Below are 24,560 nucleotides of genomic sequence, written 5' to 3' on the forward strand. Positions count from 1 at the left end.
AAGTTTTAAGAGAGGAAGCAGAAGCAAGGACTATAGATGTGTTCATTCGAGGGATTAACCCGCAAACCGGGATGGAAGTGAAAATGGCTTCCGCTACTACATTGCACGAAGCTGTGCGAATTGCGCTGCTACGTGAGGAAGCAGGGAGATTTGTTACTAACCCAGCGCGAAGTAACGAGTCACGGAGCGTGTTTCTTAATGGTGCAAAATGTCAGCGCTGCGGGAAGTTTAATCATACTACCGCGCGCTGACGCATCGTGTTGTGGCAGATGCCACAAGATCTGCCATACTAATGCCACATGGCCCCAAAACAATGTAACCAGACAAAGGCAGCAAAATGTTCCACAGACAAACAGGCAACGGGGTAGTTACCAACAGGGAAATGGTCAGGGGGCAGGCTCAGCCACTGACCCTCGCCCCCGATAAAAGTAATGAAACCGCTGTATAGAAAACAGCAGAAAGATGAGGTGGCAAATGTTTTGTTAGAGGTAAACTCAGGGGTAGAACAATTAGAGTGTTAGTAGATACGGGAGCACAAATTAGCGTGCTGTCTGTCCCCTATCACCATAAGCGGAGGTTGAAACCGCCCCGCTATCACATTGCTGGATTGGGTGAGGGACTGATCATTCCTGCCGGATCATCTTTCGTTACTTTTCAGTTAAGTAAAAAAACACATGGTTTTAATATGGAGGTTGTACGGAAACGTAGGAGGGACTTTGATATCATTCTAGGCAATGATTTCCTCAATGAGTACTAAGGGGTAATCGATTATAGGACGCACACCGTCCGATTTGGTGAGGAAACTCACTTTTTCGGCGGCGTTCGGACCGAAAGCGCGCAAGGAAATTATGAGGGACTGGCGCTCTCACAGGATCCAACAGAACCGCGTACATGGCCCATTAAATCGTTATGCCCAGTTACCATTGAGAATGGGACAGGCAAGGTTCTATGGATTGATATCCAAGCTCCATTACCTACTAGTTCAATAGTTTTTGTGGATCCGCTCCGTCAAAACGATGTGCTGGACAGGTTTATAAGTTCCTGTGAAGACAGGTTTATGTGCTGTAGAGAGAAAAGGGAAGAAGTTTTGTGTACCTGTATGTGTCGATAATTTTTGTTTGAGAAAGATAGATATTCCACGTGGAACAGTTTTAGCAAGTGGTCAGGAAGTGATAAATGAAGGTAAGGGTCAAAATAGGAAGCAGTTCCCTATTAGAAGTGTGCGTACCCTGATACCCTCTTTGAAAAAGCAATTTAATGAAAAGTTAGAGCATTTGAGTAGAGCAGAGCAGAGGCTACTATGGCCCGTATTGGAAGAATTTGCGTGGTTGTTTGAGGAAAGGCAATATTTGCCTGCTACTGACTTCATACAGCACGATATTCCCACCGGTGATGCTAGACCTATATCTCAAAAGGCTTATACGATCCCTTATCATTTACAACCAATAGTGGAAGACACAGTTCAACAGCAGCTAGCAGCAGGGATTATTCAACCCTCTGCCAGCCCCTGGTCGTCCCCAATCGTTCTGGTTTGTAAGAAATCAATCAATGGCGAGAAGAGTTATAGGCTCTGTGTTGATATGAGAGCGGTGAATAAAGTAACAACACCTGATACTTATTCTTTGCCTCGAATTGACGAAACCCTAGATCAATTTGGAAACTGCAAGTATTTCAACACTTTAGATATGCGATCAGGGTATCATCAGATTCCTATAGTTCCCAAGGACAGACCTACAACCGCCTTTATTGTGCCTTCGGGTTTGTATAAGTTTTTACGCATGCCATTTGGTCTCAGGAATGCTCCTGCAACCTTTCAAAGATTTGCTGATTTATTGTTTCGTGGTTTAAAGCCCACCACATGTTTAGTTTATTTAGACGAAATTATTGTATTTTCTAGAACTATTGAAGAACATGCAGAAAGGTTGAGGTGTGTTTTGTCACGTTTGCAGAGTGACCATTTAAGTCTGAAGATAGAAAAATGTTCATTTGCACAGTCACAAGTCCAGTACTTGGGACATGTCATTAGTGCTGAAGGTGTCAAACCGGATCCTCGGTTGACTGAGGCTGTGAGAGATTTTCCCACCCCAACCACTGTAAAAGAGTTACAGTCACTGCTTGGCCTATATAATTACTATCGCCGGTTTGTGAAAGATTATGCCACCATAGCTAAGCCATTAACCAAGTTGTTGAAAAAAGGTGCTGTTTCCGAGTGGTCAGAAGAATGTGACGTAGCTCTAAAGAAGATTAAAGAAGTACTAACAAGCTCACTTCTGTTAGTCTATCCAGATTTTGAAAAACCTTTTATTCTTGCAACAGATGCCTCAGATTTTGCTCTGGGTGCAGTCCTTAGCCAAGAATATAACGGAGAGGAAAGACCTGTTGGGATGCCTCCCGTCAGATGAATCAGGCTGAAATAAATTATAGTACTACTGAAAAGGAATTGATTGCACTTATGTTCGGGGTAAACTATTTTAAATGTTATTTGTATGGTAGAAAGTTCACCGTAATAACAGATCAAGCGACATTAACTTGGATGTTGAATCTGAAAGATCCTAGCAGTCGTTTAACTAGATGGGCTTTAAAACTTGCCGAATATCACTACGAGGTTAAGCATAAACGTGGTAGACTGCATTCTAATGCTGAATCTCTGAGTGGTAAAGTAAGAGTAGTTGAAACAAATGATGTTTTGATTGAGGAACTGAAAGAGGCGCAAAGCCGAGATGTTGAATGTCATAGGTATGTTACCAGTGTAGATTTCATTACTGAATATGGTATTTTATACCGAAAGACTCCGGGTGGTAATAGAGTTGCAATTCCTAAGGAATTGCAGTCCAGAATAATAGCTCAATGCCATGATAGTTTTCAAGCATGCCATAATGGGCGAAGAGCAACAAATGCAAGGATAGCTGCACGGTATCGGTGGAAAAACAGAAAGAAAGATGTTAAAAAGTATATTCAAAATTGTTTACCTTGCGCTCAAAGAGCACCCCCTCCTAGGACCAAAATACCTTTAAAAAGCCTTTCAGAGGCGACGAGAACATTTCAGAATATTGCTTTTGATATTGTCGGTCCTTTGCCACAAAGCAATCAAACCAATAAATACATCCTGTCCATTATGGACCACTTTTCTCGATACCTTGTTTTGGTACCTCTCGCTGATATGACAGTAGAGACAGTTGCTAGAGAATTTGTCAATCACTTAGTTTTGCCTTTCGGCAGCCCTGACGCTGTTCTAACAGACCAAGGGACGAACTTTATGTCGGCTTTATTCGTTCAAGTGTGCAAGCTTGTATGAATCAAAAAGTGGAGAACCACCCCCTTTCATCCAAAGGCAAATGGCCGCCAGGAACGTGTCCAAAGGACAATTAAGAAAATGTTAAGTTACTGCGTAAACAGAACGCATTCAGATTGGGACCGTTATATCAATATAATCGCTTCAGCCTATAATAGCCGTGTCCATGAGTCAATAGGCTATAGTCCTTATGAGATTTTTTTTTTTTTTTGGCAAACGTATGAACTCACCTTTTGAATTGGATAAATTGCCCCCAGGTGTGGACATAACTGAAGTCAAGAGGTTAGCTCACCGTTTCAAGTCAATTTGGAAACAAGTTCAAACCAATAATTCCAAAGCCACCAAAAAACAATCACAGCGGAGCAATAAGAATGCAGTAATACCCCTTTACAAGCCTGGAGATTTAATCTTGTTGCGTAACCCGATAGTAAGACGAGGAAGAACAAAGAAGTTTGCACCTCAATATGAGGGACCATACCCTATCATTCGGTTAACCTCTCCAGTAAATGCTGAAATCCAGTTGCCAGATCGGTTAGTGATAGTACATTTTGATCGTCTGAAACCCTTTCATGGAAAAGCTCCTTCCATTCCGACAGTTTTGCCTGATCCATCGCCTAGTAGTGTATCAACTATGCCAGGACCTACAGTGACTAAAGTAAAGAAAAAGAAGGTAAAACCTTCACCTGCCAGACCTAGATATTCCTTAAGAAATAAGCATCCTTATGCATTGAGGTCAAGAGACTAAGTTTGTATCTTGCTTTGTAGTGTATCAAGCGTAGCTGTTAACTCATATTCATTTGAAGCTTCATGTAATACTTGTTCAGTTGCATGCGCTGCTGCAGCCTTAAGTGTAGCTTACTGATATGTAACTGCAAAGTGTAGAGTAAGTAGCGAGCAAGCAAGGTGCTGGAAGTATGGGTTGCAACGGCAGTATAATTATATTCGATGAGGAGATACCTGCTCAAATAGTACGATAAGTTGTCGCAGGGGCTCCTAATCACTTCCTGAATGGAAAAAGTAATTGACAAATAATGTGAGACTATCATGATCCTACACTAAGACGAATTTAAAACTCAATCCTGGAATATTAGAGCAGTTATAGCCACTGTCTGTATCTTCCATGTAATTAAATTCTCCAGAGCTTAAGATAACGGAACGAATACAGCTGTCCACATTTTCTGCAGTTCCTGTGTATCACACTAGAGGATGTCAGACGCAATGCTTGTAATCGCTGGGTCACTCTTATACTAGCTTCATCTGCCTCGTCGTAAATATCACACCACATCTCTCTCTCTGTTTCCCACCCTGAGAGTACAGATCCATGCTGGAACTATGGAGATTACCCCAGAGTTTAATCTATGTATCAATAAGGTAACAGGACGAGAACAGTGAGGTTTTGGAATCATTTATTATCGAAAGAAATAATTACACAGTACATACAAACCTAACATTTAGCCTGGAAGGACACAGAAATTCTAATGATATTTCTTTTCACACGTTCCACTGTCCATCTACACCTATGCAAGGTACGTATGACTATGAGTAACAAAATACACCTATTACTACCACTGTAATGAAAGAGAGCTGGTAGCTGCACCGAAGTTTTAGCGCGTCATGTGCCTACACGAAAATGCTGGAGAGTATGACAAAGAACGTTGAAAGATAAATGTTCTGTGAAGAGGAGTGGTCTGTGTTATGGTACCTGGTTATGGGAACTTCACTTGTAGTATTTATGCCATTCATCCTCCATACGACAGTAATGGTAACTTCCCTTTTGAATATCACTGCAATAGCTATTAACCACAAATCATTTTGCCTAATGCTCAAATAAAGTACACCTTTTCATAACGTCTGCCGACGTACACAACACAAATTGCTATCTTTTAAGAGGAACTTCTATTGATTGCCTAGAAGACGCTAGTGAAAACTTTTCCCAGGTTACAAACCAAGTGAATATTCAATGTAAATTCTTCAGCACTATGCGATGAAAAAGTAACTTATTTAGTCGAAGTTCACATAGAAAGATACTGGCACTACTACGTAATTGGTAGAGGACGCAATCATTTCTAATGTAATGCAGCTCAGTTCGTATAGCGCCCAGTAATATTTTTCCGCTATCTTGGAAAACAGGGATTAAAAGTTTTTGTGTTCCACCGTTAAAGAGACTATTGGTATTCGCGGTTGCAAGTTAAAGGAAGTAGTGCCGCTCTTGGGCGTCTTCGGGAGTGTACTCCTTCGCCATACACATCCAGGAATTGGCGGATATACGTAACTTAATGTAGCCGGCCACTACGATGTGCATTTCTGTATCCAACCTGGCTGTGTACGGAAGGGAGCTGGGCTCGGAACCGTCCGATAGAGAGCACTACTTTAAGAAGAATGGAATCAGAATCGTAGTTAAAGTATTGAGTATCGCAACTTCAATAGTTCGGCATAGTCAAACACTAGTGTAGTAAAGTCATTCACCCACATAGTGACAAATAACAGGCCACGCCATCGCAGACAAAAACAAAACATAACTAAGCGTGCGAAGGCGCGCACAGCCGCCTGATGGGGCGTCCTTGCTGGAGGCGCCAGAGCACCGCATTCCGTTAGATACGCAGCCGCACGCACACCCACACACTAGTACACACTACGTCGAATGAATCACTGCGCCACATTTTGTCGTTTGTTACGTCATCTAATGAACCGCACACGTCCTAGTTGATGAATTACACTACTACACGACGTACCTTATACCTAAGCAAATGCAAATTACATAAAACACACTAGTAAACAAAATTATTCCTACCTTATCTACAGCCTTGCAACTAATTCACACTCTTATGCTGCCTGAAATGCAACCTATGGCGTTCAACAAGCACGTATGAGAATTACAGGATACACAACTGCCGTGATACGCCATGAAACGGATTCTGCACTACATAGTGTAAATACGTCTCACATTTACACATTTGCTGTCTTCCACAATGCAAATAATCATTTTCCTTAGCTAATGAAGAATGGAACACTATCAGCTATCATACAAGTGATCATTATAGAAGGCTAACTCAGAGAATTATTCACTGTTTACATACTACACACCTATAAAATTATGTCTTACTGATCGCAACAGCGGCTCACCGCTTACCCCACAGGTAAGCCATGGATCGTCGAGATGTCGCCGTAGTGCTACAGTACGTGCTCAGGTAAGTCTCCAGGATTAGTGAGATACATGATAGAAAACGGATAGGGCATGACACACACCTACTGACAAAATAGAGTTAATGACAACTGGTGTGCATAATTACTCATACAAGTGTATACTTCACTCCCTCTTCAGGCCACAAGTGGCCCATCGGGACCATCCGACCGCCGTGTCATCCTCAGGTGAGGATGCGGATAGGAGGGGCGTGTGGCCAGCACACCGCTCTCCCGGTCGTTATGATGGTTTTCTTTGACCGGAGCCGCTACTATTCGGTCGAGTAGCTCCTCAATTGGCATCACAAGGCTGAGTGCACCCCGAAAAATGGCAACAGCGCATGGCTTCCTTGATGGTCACCCTTTCAAGTGCCGGCCACGCCCGACAGCGCTTAACTTCGGTGATCTCACGGGAACTGGTGTATCCACTGCGGCAAGGCCGTTGCCAAGTGTATACTTCGAGTCAAGCTCAATAGGGTATTCTTCCTTCACTAACGTTTTCCAGTCTGTTCCTTTGGCAGTGGTCCCGCTGGATAGTGGATAGCAAGCGAGGATCTCGTCAATCCGTTCATGCACGTCACTAATTAAATGACGAGATCCTCACATATCCTCACAGCCGTCGTTATTCAGCATGGAGTAGCATAACTATGGATAAAATATGCATACAGAATGAGATTTTCACTCTGCAGCGGTGTGCGCGCTGATATGAAACTTCCTGGCAGATTAAAACTGTGTGCCTGACCGAGACTCGAACTCGGGACCTTTGCCTTTCGTGGGCAAGAGCACTTGCCCGCGAAAGGCAAAGGTCCCGAGTTCGAGTCTCGGTCGGGCACACAGTTTTAATCTGCCAGGAAGTTTCAAAATTTGAATACTTTACCGCAACAGAGTAAGTGGATATAAAGAAAGAACCATTTATTAGACAGTGTGGCAGGGGTTATAGGTGGTACAAAACAAGTGAGAGAATCTCATCATTTTACTGCTACGATTTTATTACAATTTAACATCTCAATAAATTACATTTGACTGACATCACCGCAGTCCCTCTCGCTCCTACTTGCTATTACCGTCATTTACGCACTTTGTACCGATCACACCACCTTGCATTACAAGTAATGTTTTCACACACCCAGTGATGGATGTTCTTAGTATTCATAGCCATGGATCATGAGAGTCTCCTTTCAAGTGACGTAATTCGTCCGGAATTAAATGTCTTAATGCCAACTCGTAGCAAATTGCACATCTATTAGTCCTGAGACGACTATACTGTCTTCCAGTCGCTTTGCAATGCTTGCTCACTGATCTAAGTCATAAGCTAATTTACGCCGTGTGTTCCATTTTATTGTTTTGTATTATTTTATTGTGCTGTTAATTGCATTATGCCTCATGTCAGTTTATTATGTTGTATGTGTGCATTTTTTTGTCATTTTATGTTGTACACCTTCAGTTTGTATACGCAGGGAACACGGGGCCATGTCTCAACCCTCCCCCTCCCCTCACTGTATTAAGTGATAGTTACTTACTATTATCTTTCCTTTATGAATCAAATAGCACCTAAGCCATGCCGGTCATTCTGCTACCCTGCATAACAAGGAGCGGCTCCGCGATAAAAACTAATACACCTGTTTGTCTGTGGGAATGTTTCGCTGCCACCGCAGCGGTGGAAGACTATCTGACACAGTCACTGACGTGTCAGATTGATAGGTTGGACAACGAGTAACATGGACAACTATTTCGTTGGCTCGGTCTTTTCACGCTACTGAAAGCACACGACATGCTGGTATCTGTGCTGCCGAATCGGTGGTCACCTGCAGTCGCCTGTGATTGCAGTTAATTTTTGAAGACCTCCCCTTTTATTACTTACTCTACTGCCAAGCCCTCGGATCTATCCTGTCTTTCCTCTTTTGTTGTTGAGTATGCAGTGGTACTGTAAATTAATCCAACAGTACCGCTCCTATCCGTCTTTCCAGCCATTTTTCTCATCCCTTGTTGCAGTGTCCATGTTTAAGCTATTCTCCGACGATCTGTTGTGAAGTGAGAATCGTGTCTCTGCTATCTAGCTAAGCGAAGAGTCAGTGTCCTTCAACAGTAGGCCAAAAACCTGCGTTGGAAATTTTTAAAGACGTAACCATGGGCATTACTTGGTTGTTCCTAAGGAGAGCTTTGTCCCTCCCTTAAAGTACATAAATACAATCACCGTGTTCGCATTTTCACTTTTCCTTGCTGCTCGTGACTTTTCGTGACACTAACCACAAGTGCGACGCGTCATTTGCGTCGTAGCAACGATACGATACGTACTTGGAAGAGCCACCACACAGTTCTTAGTGCCAACATAAATTATCTCTCAGCGTAACTCTCTAAACTAAGTACGCCAATACTCGGTCGTGTAAGAGGGAAATTTTATTCCCCGCGCGTACTACTGTGAAGCAGTGCAGCGCGCAACACACGTGTGCGTGCGGGCACGAGCTGCCTGATCAGCAGACACGCGTATCACATAACGTCGTAGTAACGACGGGCGGTGAGTGCAAAGGGCAGGGGCGTAATCAACGCGAGCTTATGACTCGCGCTTACTGGGAATTCCCCGTTCATGGGGAACAATTGCAAGCCCCAATCTCTAGCACGAAGGAGGTTCAGCGGGTTACCCCGACCTTTCGGCCTAGGAAGACACGCTGATTCCTTCAGTATAGCGCGCGTGCGGCCCAGAACATCTAAGGGCATGACAGACCTGTTATTGCTCAATCTCGTGCGGCTAGAAGCCGCGTGTCCCTCTAGGAAGAAAAGTACAGCACGAAGGATGTCACGCGACTAGTTAGCAGGCTAAGAACGGCCATGCACCACCACCCACCGAATCAAGAAAGAGCTATCAATCTGTCAATCCTTCCGGTGCCCGGGCCTGGTGAGGTTTCCCGCAGCCACGCGCGTACGTACTGTAAACGGTAAACTTGACTGTTCAGCTACGCTTCACCTCTCAGAAGCTTTATCCACATAGTGGGCAGTAAGTCACTCTGAGCTTTAAAATGCTATACATTATTACAATATTGATCCGCCTTTTCTTGTATTACAGTCATTACATACTGCATTATTTCGCTTCCTTCTTAGAACCCGAGTATTATGCCAGGTGTTGGCACATTTCTTCTCCAACAGTCATGTCAGCGAATCTCGAGCTTTCATAGGAGTAAAGAGCCGAAGTATCTGTCTTGTTAAGTTGCTGTTCCCAATTTGCCTGAAGCAATCGGGGTGTAGTAACCACTTCAGTCATGCTCTTGATTGCTTAATGCCTTGATATCATAACGAGTGTGGTCCTTGGTTGTTGACAATGCTTTGCACGTAACCATCTCTCTGCAAATGTTTGCTATTTCATCCTTTTCTGCCATGCTCTGCCTTACTTTTACCTGATGCCGGGAAACATTTTGTTATCCTCGTAAATATGAGCTGGTTTGCTTAATCCACGAATCTCGACCACTCAATAACAGCAGTAGCAAGTCCTTCTTCAAGTTAGTTACTATTCAGCCCATCTGGCAATCGCAACCTTGCACACCAGAATCTCTTTCACGGCCGCTATCATCGGTTTTTCCTCTCATTACCTCTGGTGCTTCTATGATGAAGTCCCATCTCGCTTTGGCAACTCATAGCGAAGAATAGCCACATATTGTCAGACATAGTGTATGAACTACATGTTATCGCTTCATGAACACCCGCATAACGTTCCTTACACATTCACAGATGCCTCATCCTCATGATACGTATACACAGTCATACTCACCCCACCCTGAAAGGGAGAGTATGAACTCTACTACAGGAGATGTATTAAAAGGGTTAAGCTGCACTTGTTTTGTTTGCATTTCTGGTGGTTAAACCCTCTATCTGGTTATCGCTTTTGCATCTACTCACTTTATTTGGAGAGAATTATTCGTTAAATACTTCTCACCGGGAAAACCTGTTACAGTTCGCACAGAAAACACTTCTCAACATAGTGCGCAATGTGTTCTCTAGGGTACCTGATGCGATCTGAACAGTCACCCCAGAAATAAAAACTCCGTAGATAAAGGGCCTACGGAATTTTCTGAAAATTGTTATCACTTACAAAATGTAATTACCATCATTCTCTACCTGCGCGTAACCTTCTCTGTAAAGGAAACAAGCGGTCATGTACTTTATCGCATGGTTTAGGGCTTCCAGCAACAAGCTTAACCGTTTATCTGCATCTAGCGGCTAAGAAACCTTACACCTCAACAGATTGACTCTCGTTGATATCACACCAATATTCTGGGTGCAGGCCCATAAATGTCTATATATAAAACAAATAACACGTAGGCGCTGCTGATCCCCTTTCAGTCACACTTCTTACATAGCCGCAGGCTTATTCCGCTGACTAATTCACTCAGTCAGATTGTGAAATTGTCGTGTCAGTCTTCTACACGTGGTCGCTGACTATAGGTACTTGTCAGCAATGCTGACAACCCTCTTTTGGCTACTTGCTATTGTATAAAGACCTGTGACCGCTCACTTACTGGCCAGTTCAGTATTAACAGTGAAGTTGCATCTGCCTCATCAGAACATACTGCTCTCCGACTCTCTTGCATGGTAAATATTAACCAAACACTATTACGCACTGCTCTGTTATATTTTGTCGTCATTACTACATACAGACGCATACGAGGAGATATTCTCACGCCTTCTCTCTCTTCTGAATGCAGGACACTACTACACTCTGTCCTTTCATCGGCCACTTCGGCGGTGTCACTCATAATCTATTGGAGTTGTTGAATAACTACCAGGAGAATATCGACCAGACATTACACCATGAGGTGCTGTGCTTTGTTGATTCTTTTTACTGGAGCTGTCTCCCACCCTTTAGTAATCATCCGTCATCGTCAGGCATCATGTTTGAACATCTTGCTATATAACCCCCCATCAAGCGGTAATAAGTGCCGATATACGACTAACCTCCATTAAGGAAGAAGAGCTAGCTTTACAACAACTTATCAATCGCCTATTGGCCTGTGAACCTCTACTTGAACAATCAGGGCAGACTTCCACCTTAAGCACTCTGTGGGATTTAAAACAAGCACTGCTAAACACTCAAGAACATCTACGAAGCATCTTCGACACTGTGCCCCTAATTCGGGTTAAGAGAGCCTGGTTCAATGCCAGAGGTGTGATACTCAAAACTATCTTTGGTACCCCCGACCATGCTGACGCTAACCGCTGGGACCAAACCCTTCGCCAAGTAACTTTTACTACTAACCAAAATTGGGACGTACTGGTCCACCAGCAATTACACCTCACCCATATTGAAGACAGTTTATTAGCTGCTACTAGGCAAATTCGTGTCGTGGCAACTTACCTTGTACACCGGTACGAAACATTCAGGATGTTATCCAACGGGACCTTGAGTTTTTACATTATACCATAACTATGTGACCTACACTTTGGAGATAACGAGGGCGCTACATATCTTACTATACAACACCCATGCCATTAAGTTACATATTAACACCTTCCATACTATTACTCTGCTAGGACTACAGCATAAGCCTAGCCCAACGTTAATACCTGCAGAAATGTTCTTGCAAACTCTGGCTAATTTTTCGTTTCATCTTGCATCACCAATGCAAATGCTTTACCCTGTATGGGAATATTCACTACCCCATTATTATGTGGCAGCTACAGTACATCTTGTGCGAACTTCTCAAGGACTGTGCGCACAGATTTCTCTACCCATCACATGCGCTAGCTGCGAGTTTGAATATTACCGATTACACACCTTTCCGGTTACTTGGGTTGCCCTACGAAAGCAAGTGACTTGGCAAACTAATGATATCTTAGCTATTAGCAAAGATCGCCAAAGACATTCTGTCATGCAGCTGACTGACCTCCATCAGTGCCTTCACACTAATTACTATATGTGTTCAAACTTATACATTCATACTGGAACTAGGGACTGTGAGGTGGCCTTGTTTTTAGAGGAAACAAACCCCCCCCCCCTCCCCTGTCCTCGAATGTTATCGACCTTGCGTGAGCCTTGGTTTCAACCAGTAGGGGATAGTTTATTATATTTTGTACCTCAAACATCTACAATTGCTTTAATATGCTATGACCATGTTTTCGTGTCTCGGTCATATCGTTTCGCACTAGAAAACAGTGGATTACTGTTCAACATGTCCGCCTGTGATTTAATAACACCTACTGTCAAACTGGCAGCACACCTAACACAAGTGAAAAATTTGAGCCTCAGACCCCTTTCACTTTATTTACCTGAGGGACCCGTGGTACTACCATCACCCGATAGTGTACCCAGGCTACCCAACGAGTCCGATGCTCGACTACTTCAGTCAATTGACGAATTACTAGCTCACTAAAGGGCCAAATCGCCCTGGATCGAGCTGTTGCTCACATAGCTACCTGACGGTCACAGAAACAATTGTATACGGTTACTCTGCCTAGTGCCCTGACTGTTCCAACCCTGATTGTCGCAGGAGCCGTTCTCTGGTGCCTGTATAAGAAAGGATACTACAAACACATTAAGTCAAAACAAGCAACTGTCCCCGAGGCACAGCCCAAGGGTGAATTTCGACAAGAGCAATGTCAGGCATGGTCGACCATAGTGAAATACACTCTTTAACTGAAATAAAGTTTGTATTGTCTAATTTTCATTTAGTATTATTGTTATCATGTATCAATGTATCAATGTATCTAATCATGTAAACTATTGGGAAAGATAAATACTGTTTTAGCATTGTTATCAGGGAGTAGTGTAATTATCTTTTGGGGTCTAATATTTTGGGTAAAGATACTAGAGATGACCACCGAATGTAGGAAACCTTAGTTTATTTGCTACTGAAGCCCACCCCTGCAAACTTTACTGATACAATCCCTGGGGGAGTGTTTCAGTACCTGCCTACACAATAAGCAGCTGCCACCATGTCCCTCCTTCCCGCCGTCCCCACCTGAGGGAGCGACAGTGTATCCAACGCTGTGCGGCGCCCTGTGCTGCCTCATTCTCCGTCAGTGGCACATGGGCCACCCCATCACAGCGCCACATCTGACCCAAAGAGTCTCACTCTGTTTATTTTTCAATGATTGTCTATATTATGTGTGGAAGATATACCATCAACAGTTAGAGCTTTATTGTGTTTAACATATTTCAATCAGTGTCCCTATACAGAAGCAAATGCCTTTTATGTTACATTATGAACATGTTTTAACTTTCTATTATCTGTATATGAAGCAATTTTTTAGGTTGTTAGTGTTTCAATAAGTCTTTAATTATTATTTTGAAGCTATTGACCATAGACACTACCTTTCAGTTTGAGAATTTCTATGTTTTATCTACTTGTTTACTCTCTTCATATTCTGTTTATGTTAACTATGTTTGTCAACTGAAAACTTTCATTTTGTGGAATTAACTAATTTGTTACAATTACTGCCTTCATATTTTAGTTTATATTCTGAAACTGATTCCACTATGTAGCAACGAGTTTAACGTTTGCCAAACAACACAAACAATTACACATTTCTAGAGGCACCTGTAATCTTCAAAAGATCAGTGCTGATTCAGTTCGGCCAGCATCCACACATCTGCTACACCGAGTTTAGCGTTGCAAGTATATATGATTAACAGGATCTGTAATACTTCATTCCAATGTTATGAAACTTTTGACATACTTTTAACTTTTTGTGCTAAGATTTGCATTCTGATATAGTAATGATGATGGGAAATTATGGTATTGAATTACGTGTGATAAGTTCAATGTCTCTAAATGTTTTATGATTTTGATCACCAAACTCACAACAATCTCCCTGTATAATATCGTTTTTTAATAAAAAAGGGACTTTCTTTTTATGTTGTTGTATAAACACTCCAGTATGCATATATGGTTTTGCAAAACTTAGATTTTTGTGAATATTAGCACACCCTACTAAGAGAGCAAATTGTTTTCTTTTGTCAACGAGAACAACTAATTTTCGCCATAAAACCTCGCTCCCGCAGAAGGGGAAGGAGATGTACAGGTGCCGACAGATTGAGTACGGGAATCCTTTATTTTCAATAAAAGAAAAGGGAAACTTTTTTCAAATGAGTGAGCTGTGGATGGCAATGGATCTTCACAAAGCCGTGCATGGGCCTTGGGTTGGCGACACATCAGATTTTTCCATTATGTGCCTGTATCCCACGGCTTGTTCACGTGCTCGACTAACAAACAATCTTTCTGCTGATGGGGTGACGCTTAGGGAAGCGTCGCTTGCCTAGGCAGAGCTCCTACAGCAGCCAATCAGAAAGGCCCAGGAGATCACGTGTGAGCCCGCACCGCGCCGAGCTGCGCGGACGAGGCGTGCGGATCGCCCTCTTTTACTGACAGGCCCCCGACGAGTTCAGACTCATTGGGCGGTTGCCTCCGTGCACTTTTCAAGCCCCAGCTCAATCTGTTTGCGCCTTAGGGCCACTAAACGCACGTAATGTACCCGGGCTAGGTCAATCAGTAAATGTTTTCTCAATAAACGGGAGGCAGTTTGCCACAATGTTTTTGATATAGGATGGTAAAAGGAATTTCTAGAGAAGGTTGACAGCTATCCATTTTAATAATAAACTTCCGAAATCTACATAAACAACAAAAGGAACATTTTGGGTAAATTTATAATTTTTAAGGTCTATGTACTGATCTTTTCCTGGGTGCTCTGCTTTTACAGGTTTCATAATAGAACAATTTTATGTGTGATCATATATTATTCCCTTATCATTAAAATGTAGTAAACTAAAATCATACATAAATTTTTTATACTCCTTTTTTATTAATTTGGCTAGAATGAAGTCGAGGTAAATCTCTTATCCAGCAGCTTTGTGAATTATTTTCTTTTTAATACGATAAAATAATAACTTTTCCTTTTCCTAGGTTTTGTTATTTTTAATGAATATACATAATAATACATTACAATGGATGATTTTCCCTTCAAAGGAACAAAAATTAACAGAAACATCAGTTTCAGTCTTAGTTTTTGGGACATAATTAATTTCACCAGGGAAAGAAATATCTGGTACTTTTTCTTCAAGGTCTTTAGCAAAATTGTTATAATTACTTGTTGTGTTTGGATTTTTACATTTCTGTCTATCTACTGGTTTTAATGCAGAAGCTACTGCTTGTAGGAAGCTCTTTTGACTGTTATTTTTTACTTTAACATAAGCTTTTTTCCTTGATTTGTTCTGATGATTTGATGTAACACAAACCTCTTAGTATAACATCTTTATTAATAGCTAGATGTAGTCAAGTAATTCTATTTGATATCCACAGCAATCATTATGTATCAAAATAGGAATTTTTTGTCAAAGTATTTTTTGTAGCTTAATTTATTAATTATATCGTTTTCTGCAAGAATCCTATAATTTTGAGTTTGTTGTATAAATTCTGTTGCAGCAAAATCAATTAAAATTTATTTTCAAGCTATTAAACAATTTACGATTTCATTTAAAGATTTTCGTAATTTTTGTGTTTCATTGCTGTTTAGAAAATGTTAGGACTGAGCTACCCTGTATTATTTTCGAAATTTATAGCCTGTAACCTTTTTTCAAATGCTGTATCAACTAAATATTGTTTAATTTTTCTTTTTTTCGCAACCAAACTTACTAGAATATGGAAATATTTCTTCTAATGATTTATTATGTAGTTTCCAAAACAAATTGGTAGAGATAGAAAATAATTCTTTTAATGGTTTATCCTCATTATTTTTTAAAACATCATCACAATTCATATTATATAATAATTGTTGTGGTCTTCAGTCCTGATTGGTTTGATGCAGCTTTCCATGTTACCTTATCATGTGCAAGTTTCTTCATCTCCCAGTACTTACTGCAACCTACATCCTTCTGAATCTGCTTAGTGTATTCATCTCTTGGTTTCCCTCTACGATTTTTACCCTCCACACTGCCCTCCAATGTTAAATTAGTAATACCTTGATGCCTCAGAAAATGTCCTATCAACCAGTGCCTTCTACTTGTCAAGTTGTGCCACAAACTCCTCTTCTCCCCAATTCTATTCAATACCTCCTCATTAATTATGTGATCTACCCATCTAATCTTCAGCATTCTCCTGTAGCACCACATTTCTAAAGCTTCTATTCTCTTCTCATCCAAACTATTTATCGTCCATGTTTCACTTCCATACATGGCTACACCCCATACAAATACTTTCAGAAACGACTTCATGACACTTAAATCTAAACTCGATGTTAACAAATTTCTCTTCTTCAGAAACGATTCCTTGCCATTGCCAGTCTACATTTTTATCATCTCTACTTCGACGATTATCAGTTATTTTGCTCCCCAAATAGCAAAACTCCTTTACTACTTTAAGTTTCTCATTTGCTAATCTAATTCCCTCAGCATCACCCAACTCAATTCGACTACATTCCATTATCCTCGTTTTGCTTTTGTTGATGTTCATTTTATATCCTCCTTTCAAGACACTGTCCATTCTGTTCAACTGCTTTCCAAGTCCTTTGCTGTCTTTGATAGAATTTCAATGTCATTGGCGAACCTCAAAGTTTTTATTTCTTCTCCATGAATTTTAATACCTACTCCGAAATTTTCTTTTTACTCTTTTACTGCTTGCTCAATATACATATTGAATAACATCGGGGATGTGCTACAACCCTGTCTCACTCCCTTCCCAACCACTGCTTCCCGTTCATGTCCCTCGACTTTTATAACTACCATCTGGTTTCTGTACAAGTTGTAAATAGCCTTTCGCTCCCTGTATTTTACCCCTGCCACCTTCAGAATTTGAAAGAGAGTATTCTAGTCAAGATTGTCAAAAGCTTTTGCTAAGTCTACAAATGCTAGAAATGTAGGTTTACCTTTCCTTAATCTTTCTTCTAAGGTAAGTTGTAAGGTCAGTATTGCCTCATGTGTTCCAATATTACTACGGAGTCCAAAGTGATCATCCCGAGGTCGGCTTCTACCAGTTTTTCCATTTGTCTGTAAAGAATTCGCGTTGGTATTTTGCAGCCATGACTTATTAAACTGATAGTTCGGTAATTTTCACATCTGTCAGCATCTGCTTTCTTTGGGATTGGATCTGTTATATTCTTCTTGAAGTCTGAGGGTATTTCGCCTGTCTCATACATCTTGCTCACCAGATGGTAGAGTTTTATCAAAGCTGGCTGTCAGTAGTTCCAATGGAATGTTGTCTACTCCCAGGGCCTTGCTTCGACTCAGGTCTTTCAGTGCTCTGTCAAACTCTTCACGCATTATCGTATCTCCCATTTCATCTTCATCTACATCCTCTTCCATTTCCATAATATTGTCCTCAAGTACACCGCCCTCGTATAGACCCTCTATATACTCCTTCCACCTTTCTGCTTTCCCTTCATTGCTTAGAACTGGGTTTCCATCTGAGCTCTTGATATTCATACAAGTGGTTCCTTTTCTCCAAAGGTCTCTTTAATTTTCCTGTAGGCAGTATCTGTCTTACCCATAGTGAGATAAGCCTCTACATCCTTACATTTGTCCTCTAGCCATCCCTGCTTAGCCATTTTTCACTTCCTGTCGATCTTATTTTTGAGACATTTGTATTCCTTTTTGCCTGCTTCATTTACTGCATTTTTATATTTTCTCCTTTCATCAACTAAATTCAATATTTCTTGTGTTACCTGAGGATTTCTACTACCCCTTGTCTTTTTACCTACTTGATACCTCTGAGCTACCCATTCTTCTTCTACTGTATTTCTTTCCCCCACTCCTCTCAATTGTTCACTTATGCTCTCCCTGAAACTCTGTACAGCCTTTGGTTCTTTCAGTTTAGCCAGGTCCCATCTCCTTAAATCCCCATCTTTTTGCAGTTTCTTCAGCTTTAATCTACATTTCATAACCAATAGATTGTGAGCAGAGTCCACACCTGCCCCTGGAAATGTCTTACAACTTAAAACCTGGTTCATAAATCTCTGTCTTACCATTTATAATCTATCTGATACCTTCTAGTATCTCCAGGATTTTTCCATGTGTACTACCTTCTTTTATGATTCTTGAACCAAGTGTTAGCTATGATTAAGTTATGCTTGGTGCAAATTTCTACCAGGCAGCTTCCTCTTCCATTTCTTAGCTGCAATCCATATTCACCTACTACGTTTCCTTCTCTCCCTTTTCCGACTATCGAATTCCAGTCACCCATGACTATTAAATTTTCGTCTCCCTTGACTACTTGAATAATTTCTTTTATCTCATCATACATTTCATCAATTTTTTCATAATATGCTGAGCTAGTTGCCATATAAACTTGTACTACTGTAGTAGGTGTGGGCTTTGTGTCTATCTTGGCCACAATAATGCTTTCACTATGCTGTTTGTAGTAGCTTACCCTCACTCATATTTTTTTATTCATTATTAAACCTACTCCTGCAATACCCCTATTTGATTTTGTATTTATAACCCTGTATTCACCTGACCAAAAGTATTGTTCCTCTTGCCACCGAACGTCACTAATTCCCACTATATCTAACTTTAACCTATCCATTTCCTTTTTAACATTTTCTAACTTACCTGCCCGATTAATGTATCTGACATTCCACGCTCCGATCCGTAGAATGCCAGTTTTCTTTCTCCTGATAACGACGTCCTCTTGAGTAGTCCCCGCCTGGAGATCCGAATGGGGACTATTTTACCTCCGGAATATTTTACCCAAGAGGACGCCATCATCATTTAACCATACAGTAAAGCTGCATGCCCTCGGGAAAAATTACGGCTGTAGTTTCCCCTTGCTTTCAGCCATTTGCAACACCAGCACAGCAAGGCCGATTTCGTAAGTGTTACAAGGCCAGATCAGTCAATCATCGAGGCTGTTGCCCCTGCAACTACTGAAAAGGCTACTGCCCCTCTTCAGGAATCACACATTTGTCTGGCCTCTCAACAGATACCCCTCCACTGTGGTTGCACCTACGGTACGGTCATCCGTATTGCTGAGGCATGCAAGTGTCCCTACCAATGGCAAGGTCCATGGTTCATTGGGGGGGGGGGGTAATAAGGTAAACATTTCCGATTCTTCGTTGCCATTACTTCGATTCTTATTAAACATTTAATTACTAATTTAATCACCTTTATTTAATTTGTAACACCCTTTCAAACAATTTGTTCTACAATTTTCTCGAAGGTCAAGGTGAAATTTCTTTTAAGATATTCTCAAATGGAATCCAAGCTTTTAAATTTCTCATTTATAAGGGAAAATATTAAATTTTTATTATTAAAATGCACAGTGCGTTATGTATATCAAAACCAATATAATTAATTAAAATTAAAATAAGTGTTTTACCTCATCTCACGTACAAATAAAATTCCATCAATTTTCATCAAATTTATATCATATTCATTGCAACAGTGAAATAATTTCTTAGACGTTTTTTATTGTATTCTCTGCTTTCTAAGCCTCTAGATCCAGATTTTTTTAATTATTAAGTGAGGAATTTTAAAAATAATGTATAATCATGACTATAATTTTTAACATGTTTGCTAAATTTTTTATTGCTAAATCATAATCATAAAGTTGATAATTCCCTAATTTCCAAAAAGATAGAATGTATGTTTTCCATTTCTTCCCATATTTCTATATCCATTACCTCATTGCTAAGTATCAAATCCCCTTTTCTATTCTTCTTCTGCATAAATTACTTTTAATACATCAATATCAAGAATATGTTTGATTCTTCTCAAATTTTCTATAATGAAATATAGTTTAAATAATATTTAGAAATACCTCTTTGAATTTTCGTTTGTTATTTCTGTCAACAAAAATGTGACATTTTAATTCATTCCACAAATAAGTTATGTTTTTTGGTTTAATTTATATGGAAACATTTATTAGATTTTAAGAAAAGCAAATTTTTCTTATAATTTTTTTAAAAAAATTTCTGCTTTATGTCAAATCTAATTTGTTTCTTGCATAAGACACTTTTATTTTTATAATCAGTTAAAATATATAACTATCCTGAATTTCTTTTCAGTTGATAGATGTTGGCAAAATCTACTAATTAAATTGAAGATGAGGAGGGTGGGAGGGTGTGTGAAATCTGTATTAATAGACAGAAATGGCCTGTAGTGCCTGGCTTGCCCCTGGCCTGGGGCATAACTGGCCATTTCCATCTACTTTTACTGCATATATGAAATTTGTGACTAATCTGTAAAAAGAGTTTAGGATAACATTACACTGTATAATTATGCTCCAACCACGAAAATATAAGGATGACAAAGAAGACATGGCTCAAAGAGCTCAAACATTTGTTGCTAAAGTCGTTGTGCATAACACGACAAAAAACATCTAAGTGGGTTCTGTATGGAAGTTTGATCAGAGTCAGTTCAACTACAACCTTTTTTCTGAATGAATGCTATCAAATGAAAGGGGAGAGAAATACTCTTTCGGCGTCACAATCGAATGACACTACAACACACACCTACATGATAGATGTTGCTATAACAATGGATGGATGATTGCCAGAGAAACCCTATATGTACTCCCCAGAACCAAATGGTGATTCTGGACCTCTTGTGTCAAGGGAAACAGAAAAATTGCGCTCTACAAATATTTTATTAGATGCAAATTTAAGCAGGAAGATGGTGAAAGAACATTTAAAGAGGTTCTTGTTATCTGTTTTGAGTCAACATTAGCGTACAGAGTCATTAGTACGTTGTGACTCAGGCTCTGTATGTAAGGATGTGGAAGTAGTACTGGAAGTCTGGAGAAAAAGATATAGTTTTAAAAATTATTGCACCTAAAACTACAAAATATGCACAACATCTGGATGCGTATTTCTTTGAGCAATATAAAATATATGCAAATAAAATAGTAGATTTCCTCAAACTACATTCCACGAACCTGCGGCCAACATTTGAAGAGAGATTCTTTGTCATGAAAATTAATTTTCTCATTTACAAAGAATTATCTGCGGAATTATATAGGTCATTGCTTCGTTACGGGTAGCTCGACGCTGGCTGTGATGTTGGTGAACCTGTGGACAATTTTAATTTATTTAGTCACAAATTTCATATATGCAGTAAAAGTAGATGGAAATGGCCATTTATGCCCCAGGCCAGAGGAGAGCCAGGCACTACAGGCCATTTCTGTCTATTAATACAGATTCCACACACCCTCCCACCCTCCTCATCTTCAATTTATTTAGTAGATTTTGCCAACATGTATCAACTGAAAAGAAAATCAGGATAGTTATATATTTTAACTGATTATAAAATTATGATGTTGCATTCAGCACTGACGTTATAGAACTTGCAGTTATGACTTATGGTAAGCTTGCTTTTCTTAACTGTGTGTTTCGTCGTCATTCATATTGTTTTGAGCATTTTATTGAAAGTCTTCACTTGCAATTATAGTTGTGATACCTGCACTGCACGTGGCTTCTACAGCGACATCTGCAGTGAAATCTAGAGCAGGTCTGCAGTTTCTTGAAGAAAAGCTACACTCATTGGCATATTGAGAGGCACGTAAGGGCCTCATAACCAAAATTTCATACAGATATGTTCGTCCAAACGTAAGTACTTTCCTTGTAAGAATGAGTTTTATCTCATTGAAGCAGCAAATAAGATTAAGACTTTTGAATGTCCCAATAATGTTAATCCATTCCTAATGTGCTGACTTGCTCGATGGCAATAGGCAGCAACGTACTATGATTCAATAAAGTTATGAAACCGTCAAAGCTACACAGGAGTCCGTTTTTTTTTTTTTAATCGTGACCTGTTTCCTCCCTTAGTATATTGTCAAGCTATACTATGTGTAGGAAAATGTACATTGGCCACATAGCTTGCAGCAGTGGCTAAGTGCTGCATACAGTGCAGAACTATGGTATGGAAACAGTACCTTGCACTTGACCACTCACACACGCATTATAATAGCATTTGTGTGGATGGATTAATAACAGACGAAGGTCCAAAACAGGTCACCCTTTAAATAAAAACAAACTTGTGTGGAACTTTGCAAATTTCTTAATTTCATTAGACCACACTTCTGTATTGTGTTTCTATTACCCTCATCAATTTATTTTGTCTCTAAGGCACGTGTCATGTATTAAGTTGCTATTTTAAAAGCTTGGTTTGCTAACCAGCTACTGGAATTGGTACAGATGGTCGCCGCCCACCTGCATGCAGCAAAGTTGCTGAGATGGCACAGACATGGAGTGAGTGTCTCTCTCGGCTCAGAGTGGAGTCTCGGTAAATCCATAATTACTTGGCGATAGGGCTACAGGCACAGTGATGATGGGTCGGCGTAGCATGCGCATTACTACTTTCTGCTTGGCGGTGGGGAGGGGGAGGGGAGGGATAAACTGGTGAAGGTTACTTACTCAGTGTTCACGTATTTCTCCACCTCACAGACCTAATTTCTATGTCGCACATCAAGTAACACAGGTCTCTCAGGCAAGGGAGCCTCCCCTCCCCCTCATTTCTTCTTTTTTGAAAAACTCTGTAAGGTAATCACCTCATGTGGAAACATTTTCCTTTTCCATTAGTAAAGACGCATAACCCGGCTTAACTCACAGAATATGCTTTGTACTTGGTTTCATTGTGAATGAAATTTTGAGATCAAGATTAGCCCTGTGTCGTTTTTCTTTAATTAATTTTTCCACTATGTGTGGGTAAACTGATTTCTAGTAATATCCTTAACTACCTGACTCGACGATGGATGACCACGTATCTTCGTTCTGTGCGAATGCTTTTCAACGCTTTATGAAGGCAGAGTGCTGTGGAACAACATCTTCCTCATGGAAATGATTCGCATATGTCAACATACGTAAGATGTGTCGGCTCAATTGGCATTATCGGATTAATTTCTCTTTTTATGCACGCTGTTGGGGGGCTTGTTTCCAGTAATGAGTACTTTCCCAATAACATCTGAACTCAGTCCCACGGTTATAGGAGTACTGTTACCTTTTCGAGTCAATTTTACGACCATTAGGTGACTCTGTGTTAATTTGTATGCAAAATTAGAATCTCTTCAGCCTCCAGCACAACCCAAGTGTCTCTTTCATCATTACATCTGTAAAGACATGCCTTTCAAGCATGTATTGTGTACAAAGCTTCCTTCTGTTGTTGAAGCACTCTTTCTTTTATGGGCAGCCACTATGGATCCTGAAACACATAATTTTACATATATCCAAATTAATAATCGCCTCTTTCAGTAGGAATATTTTTGTGAGAGAATTTGCTTAGGAATTTCTACTCCTGAGGCAACCAGTTAATGGAACCAGCAAAGATTTTTTGTTCTCCTTTAAAATGAACTTTTTAAGATCTACACTCTTGCACCAACGCTTCAAGTTCCGTGACTAAATGGGCTTATTTAAGATTTATACCCTTGCACCAACACTTCAAGTTCCGTGACTGAATGGGCTTTACACCCAGCATGCAAAGCCACTCACGCATGTCTATTGCTTTGGTGCATGTGCTGGATCGCGAGTAATGAAGGTCTGATTCCAACATTTCACGCAATTGGAAGCAAAGCAAAACTGTTGTCGTGTTTGATTGATATAACATACTATTTTTGGTAGCTGCAAAATACTATTAACATTCTCATGTAAATTTCCGTGCAACATTCTTCCTTTGTGGCTGCACTATTTTGGACATGATTTGACTCAAATCTTGTAATAGGCAAGGCATTTAATTCATTCATAGCGCAAGTATTTATAAGATCCCATAAAACCCTGGATTTACTTCAGGGGAAGAGGAAGATTTTATTTCACAATCACGGAATGTATGGCATAGGCTCGGATGGAACAAGGAAAATAACAGGAGTCCATATCTGTGGGAACCATCCCAGCATTCATCTCAATTTGTTCTACATTATCTCCACAAACTGTTAACTGTTTCTTGATGCCTGACAATGAATCTATATTCCTAATTAAGAACTCCAAGTTTCCCATTGAGGATCTATAGGCTGTTAAAATCAAAGGAGAAGTATTCTGCAGTAACAACTCACAAGCATGTGCTTCCAGCTTCTTGTCTAAAATAAATATCACTGGTTTCACTACTTCAGCCTTTATACTGAATTATAAAATATGAGACGACTCCTCTTCCTCCACAATACTCTGCTTGAAAAAGGTGACAGCTAAT

At 40.3% G+C, this 24,560-nt stretch overlaps 1 pseudogene; it reads right to left on the reverse strand.

Annotated features, from left to right (window-relative positions):
* Positions 1-6,801: 6,801 nt before the first annotated feature.
* LOC124554321 lies at positions 6,802-6,919 on the reverse strand (annotated as a pseudogene).
* Between the last annotated feature and the right edge of the window lie 17,641 nt (positions 6,920-24,560).

The sequence above is a fragment of the Schistocerca americana genome, chromosome 11 (assembly GCF_021461395.2).
Source record: "Schistocerca americana isolate TAMUIC-IGC-003095 chromosome 11, iqSchAmer2.1, whole genome shotgun sequence".
Lineage (NCBI taxonomy): Eukaryota > Metazoa > Arthropoda > Insecta > Orthoptera > Acrididae > Schistocerca > Schistocerca americana.